Below are 6,447 nucleotides of genomic sequence, written 5' to 3' on the forward strand. Positions count from 1 at the left end.
GCAGCACTAACACACACTGTAGCAGACCCTCTCAAACCCCCCAAAGGAAGATTGTGGCTTCACTAATGAACAATGAGGTTTATTGGAAGTAAACCATGAGTTTCACCATAAGAGCTGTTTGTACAAACACACATAGAAAAAAAGACAGTGTAAGCTACAAAACATACGCTTACAACAGTAACGTCTGAACTCAATATTACATTCATCACTAAATATCAACCACTAGATGTCAAAAACTATACCCCGTTTGACTACCATGAAGCAAATTCACAATTCCAAACGATCAATATTATAAATCTCCTTATTTACAAAATAAATATGCCTTGTGGCTCTATCAAGGGGGCTATGGCAAGCGGTTTTAACATAAATTCGGTTTCGTCTGACTATCCGTAATTACATTCTAGATATCTACAAATGCATTTTGACTAGACAAAACTACATTTTAACTATCTGGAATGGTAATTTAAGATATCTGCATTTCCATTCTGAGAATAATAATTCACGATATCTTCAATTACATTTTGACTAGTCAAAATTCCTTTCAAGATAGCTCAAATCACTGGATTTGATGATACCCGTATCCGGAATTACAATTTAAGATATCTTGAACGTAATTATCACTAGTCAAAATTACAATTTTAGATATCTGAATTAAGAATGACATGGAAGCCCCTTTGTGCTGTCCAAACAGTTGCCTGCAGAATTTTATGTTTCCTGCACAAAATTGTCAGTAAATGCCACAAATTAGAAAGAGCTCAGCAATGTTGGAAATGTGGAGAACGCAAAACTTCATAAACTATAAGACTGCTAATGATGTCTGCAAAAAATAATTCTGTTTATTCATTCCCGACGAACCGAATGCACTTAAAAACAGCTTTGAAAAGCTAAAACTGTTTTGTCAATCCATTTTCAACATGACAGTTGTGCATTTTCAAACATCTTTTTTTGTTTTTTCTATTTTTCATTGTTTTATTAAACTTTCAAATTGCCAAATTTTGACTAGACAGAATGTTCATTTAAGAAAATAAATAATAATAAAAATAAAAATAAATAGAAAAGTTGAATAATTCAAGATATCTCTATTTCATTTAGAGATATGTTAAAATAAATTTTGACTATTCAAAATTGTAATTAAAGATATCTCTAATTTAGTTTTCTCTAGTCATTATTTACTTTTGAGATATCTAAAATTTAATTTCCACTAGTCAAAACTACATTTCTCCTATCCAAAAAATACATTATTATTTTATAATTTCATAATTTAATTGTAGATATCTGAAATGTGTATTTCAGATAGTCAGATATATTTGTAATGTCTTCAACCTTTACAACAAAACGCAAAACTGAAAGTCACCTGGTATTTACTCCTCTACCAAGAAAGGTAAAATTGAGCAAACTAAAGCAGAGAACGTGATAGAGGTGCTAAGGCTAGCTATTGAGGAGCAAGGAACATGACTCGAAGTCTTCTATGAATTTTCTCTCCGCTGACATACAAAATATTAAAAGCACACTGTAAAAAAGCACAGCTGACACCACAACCAGCTGAGTCAGCAAAGCTGAAGAAAAGATTCAGGCATTGAAACACAAAGTGTTGTAGTGGCATACCCGAAGAAGGGATGGAAGATGTAAGGAGATATGTCAGAATATAATCCCAAGCGGAGACTGATTCAGTCTGTTGCTTAGGCAGAAGACATCCAACCGAACCAGAAATATCATCATCATCCAATTCTCTATGCAGCATTTCCACAACATGATCTGGAAAATGGCAAAGAATTCTGGCTACATGAAGCAAAGAAATCTCTTGTTCAAAGATCTTTCTGTGCGAGAAACGGAGCCAGCTGTGGTCAATAATCCGACAAGCCCGCAAGGATAAGAAGATCGCATATTTTGTAGTTCTATGTTCTCGACTAAGTCTGACACTTATCTTATTTGTTCATTGCTATGTTAAAGTTCTTCTCAGTTACAAAGCTAAAGTTAGTTTCCAATTCTGGCTTCCGATTTGGGAAATGGCTAAAGGGCGATTCCACCTAATTTTCCACCACCTTCCGCATCTTTAATTGACTCTAGTTTAAAAACTACAACACCTAGACTCTGCAAACCTGGCGCAAGTCGAGCAAAGATTACATTAAAAACATTCAGTCCATTACAATATCAGGTTTCCAGGCTTGATGTTATATTTAGTTATCGATTATTCATAAACCTCTCATGAACACAGCGGTGGTTGATTAGCTAATTTAAACTCCTATTTTGATAAACGCGTCAGAAGAGAAAGAGCTGGTCTCAGCATCCTAGAAGCCTTCAGTTTGTCACCTGCTGCCGAGATCCACTAAAAACCTTCCAGCAATCGACCGGTAGATCGCGATTGCCATATTGAGCACCCCTGGTCTAGGTGTTATAGATTTTAAACCATAGTTGATTAAAGATGTGGAGGTTATTGAGAAATTAGGTGGAATCGCCTTTTAGCCATTTTCCAAATCTGAAGCTAGAATTGGAAACCAACTTCAGCTTTATTTCTCAGTTAATGCTGGACGACTGAGGGATATCACCAGAAAAACAGCTTTATTTCAGTTTGCAAAAAAATGTGGTGCTGATTTTTTTTTTTTTTTTTTTTTGCTTCAAGAGACTCATTCCCTTGATAGTGACTATAAACTTTGGAAAGCTCTGGAACTCACCGTACAGCAGGCACAATAACTTTGATACACAAATTTAATAGCACCAGAATCTTCACCGAAGCCGACCCAGTTGGACACTATATTCTCACTGTTATCACATATGATCATTCTTTCTTTCTTATTGGTAACATTTATGGTTATAACAATGCTTAGGAAAATGTCAGGCTGTTTGAAACTTTGAACTCCAGTATTGATGCTCTTCTTAAAAAATGTAATAGTATTAAAATAATTTTCGGAGATTTCAACATTATTGTTAATAATGAGGTTGACCAATAGCCTAGCAGGCAAAGAATAAATTAGTAGATTGTTGACTTTATGAATGAACGAGGTTTCATAGATATTTGGGGGGTAAATAATCCAAAAACAGTACAGTTTACATGGAAAAACAACACTGGTTCGCAACACTCAAGAATCAATCTTTGGCTAATATCTGACCCCTTATGTCAGATATTACTCCAATATAGACCTAGTTACATTTACAACATTCAAATTGCCAAGCTGAGATTATTCAAGCAGCCCTTACTGATCATAAAGGCATTTTGTTACAGGTTTCTATTTCCCCTGCTAGAAGGAACTCTGTATATTGGAAGATGGATAACTCCCTTTTTAATGACAAACCTATTTAACAATTAAAAACAAAATTGCACATCTGAAAATAATTATGAATGTTACTGAGAGCTTTTAAAATATGAGTTAGGAAAGATCTTAAGTAAAGCTGAGGCAAGTAGAATTAAAAATAGCATGAAGGAGAATTCTCTGAGTTGATTTCATTATCCTCTAGTTTTCCTGAAAATCCATCTGAGCTACAGAGAGTCAAGTTACAAACCCTTCAGCTTAAACTTGATCAAATTTCTATTAAAAATGCAAAAGGAGTTTTTATATATTCACAAGCCAAAGAAGTACAAAATTCTAGCTACTTTGTCAAACTTGAAAAGCAAAGACAAACAAAAAATGGTACTAAACTTAATTCAAGTGGCTCAATTATCGATGTTACATGTTACCTTATTGTCACTGGTTGAGTCCTGCTGGCCAAAACTGAAGGTCTTTCTAATCTTGTCTATGTCAGTTCAGCCCTTGATGTCCCAAACAGCCTTTGCACCAAAATTGATCAAATGCTCTTTGATTTCATTTAGGGGAAAAAAAGCCCCATCTTATTAGAAAGAATGTTATGATCAATGGACTAATTTCTGGTGGTTTCAGTGTTCTGGACTTTAATACCCTACATTTTGCAGTCAAAGTTAAGTGGATCAAAAGATATGTGAAAAATCCCAATTCAATGTGGCATTGGATTCGTACACAAGTTTTTAAATCCTTTGGTGGGCTAGACTTTTAAGATGTAACAACAAAATAAAAAAGCTCCCTGTTAATTTATCTAGCTTCCATAAACAACTTATTTTATCCTGGACATTGGATTATAAATATAACTTTCCCCCTCATAACAGTTTATTTGGAATAACCAAATTGTTTGCTTCAAGCACAAATCCTTATTTTTTAAGAACTGGGTGTATAATGGGCGTGCTGTGGTGGCATAGGGGATAGCATGACCCACATTTGGAGGCCTTACGTGCTCTAAGCAGCTGTTGCGGGATTGATTCCCCGGACCCTACGATATTTGCTGCATGTCTTCCACACTCTCTTTGCCTTCTTTCCTGTCGGTCTACTTTCATATCAGGGACACTAGAGTCCACAAAAACCCCTGACCACCACCAGGGGAACTGCCCCTGATGTCTATGCGATATTGTAGAGTCGCGTCAACCAACACAACCCTATAACATCCAGAGCTTTAAGAAACTCCGGGCGAATCTCATCTACCCCCGGGGCTCGGCCACCGAGGAGCTTCTTAACCACCTCGTAGACCTCGTCCCCAGAGATTATAGAGCCCATCCCAGAGTCCCCAGGCTTAGCTTCCTCAATGGAAGGCATGTCAGTCTGATTGAGGAGGTCTCCGAAGTACTCTGCCCATCGGCCGATAACGTCCCAAGTTGAGGTCAGCAGCACACCACCCCCACTGTAAACAGTTCCGCCTCCTGAGACGCTGGATGGTGGACCAGAATTGCCTTGAAGCCATGCGGAAGTCTTTCTCCATGTCCTCTCCAAACTCATCCCACGCCTGAGTTTTTGCCTCAGCAACCACTCAAACCGCATGCCGCTTCACCTGCTGGTACCCATCAGCTGCTTTCAGAGTCCCGCAGGCCAAAAAGGCCCGATAGGACTCCTTCTTCAGCCTGACAGCATCCCTCACCGAAGGTGTCCACCAACGGGTTCGAGGGTTGCCACCACGACAGGCTCTGACAACCTTGCGACCACAGCTCCGATAAGCCGCCTCGACAGTGGAGGCACGGAACATGGTCCACTCAGACTCAATGTCCCCCACCTCCCCTGGTACGTGTTTGAAGCTCTGCCAGAGATGGGAGTTAAAGCTCCGTCTCACAGGGGACTCCCCCAGACATTCCCAGCAGACCCTCACAACACGTTTGGGCCTGCCAGGTCTGATCGGAATCCTCCCCCTCCACCGGAGCCAACTCACCACCAGGTAGTGGTCAGTGGACAACTCCGCACCTCTCTTCACCTGAGTGTCCAAGACATACGGCCGCAGATCTGACGAAACAATGACAATACGTGACGAGCACAGAAGTCCAACAACAGACCACCACTTGAGTTCAGATCGGGGGAAGTGTTCTTCCCAACCACACTCCTCCAGGTCTCACTGTCATTCTTCACATGAGCGTTTAAGTCCCCCAAAAGAATGAGGGAGTCCCCAGGTGGGGCAGTACCTCCTCTAAGGACTCCAAGAAGGGTGGGTAGACTGAACTGTCATTTGGCCCATAAGCACAAACGACAGTGAGAACTCGTCTCCCACCCGTAGGCGGAGGGAGGCTACTCTCTCGTTCATCAGGGTAAACCTCAGCATACAGGCGCCGAGATGGGGAGCAACAAGTATGCCTACCCCTGCCCGACGCCTCTCACCGTGCGCAACTCCAGAGTGGAAGTACATCCAGCCCCTCTCAAGGAGACTGGTTCCAGAACCAAAGCCATGCGTCGAGGTGAGACCGACTATTTCTAGCAGGAACCTCTCAGCCTCACACACCAGCTCCGGCTCCTTCCCCATCAGAGAGGTGACATTCCACATCCCAAGAGCCAGTTTCTGCAATCGAGGATCGGACCTCCAGGACCCCCTTCCTCGGCCATCACACACTGCACCCGACCCCTTTGGCCCCTCTCATAGGTGGTGGGCCCATGGGACAGGGGACCCATGTCTGCTCTTTGGGCTAGGCCCGGCTGGGCCTAGCCCAGGCCTGGCACAGTGGAGCCAGGACTGGCTCCACTGTGGCTGGTTCCACCGAGGGAACATGAAATCCAAACTTCTTATTCACCATCAGGGTCTTCGGGCTGCACTTTGTCTGGTCCCTCCCCTAAGGCCTGTCTGCCTTGGGTGACCCTTCCAGGGGCATGAAGCCCGAGACAGCATAGCTCTTAGGATCATTGAGACACTCAAACCCCTCCAGCACAATAAGGTGGCAGCCCGAGGAGGAGGCCCCTTTAACAAAAAAGTAAAAAATGAAATAAAATTAAAATGAAAAAAAAAGAAAGTCTGTCATATTTTAACTGGAAAATGTAATCTGGCCTTTGTCATTGTATTCAGCTCATGTTCCATTACGGTTTTATAGAACACTGGAGTATTACCTAAACCTCAGGGTATGAAAAACAAGTGATTGGAAGAATAGAAAAAAACAATGCGATGAAATAAAATAAAAACTTATGACAGGTAGATGAA

The sequence above is a fragment of the Poeciliopsis prolifica genome, unplaced genomic scaffold (genome assembly GCF_027474105.1).
Source record: "Poeciliopsis prolifica strain line A6 unplaced genomic scaffold, Auburn_PproV2 SCAFFOLD095, whole genome shotgun sequence".
In the NCBI taxonomy this organism is placed as follows: domain Eukaryota; kingdom Metazoa; phylum Chordata; class Actinopteri; order Cyprinodontiformes; family Poeciliidae; genus Poeciliopsis; species Poeciliopsis prolifica.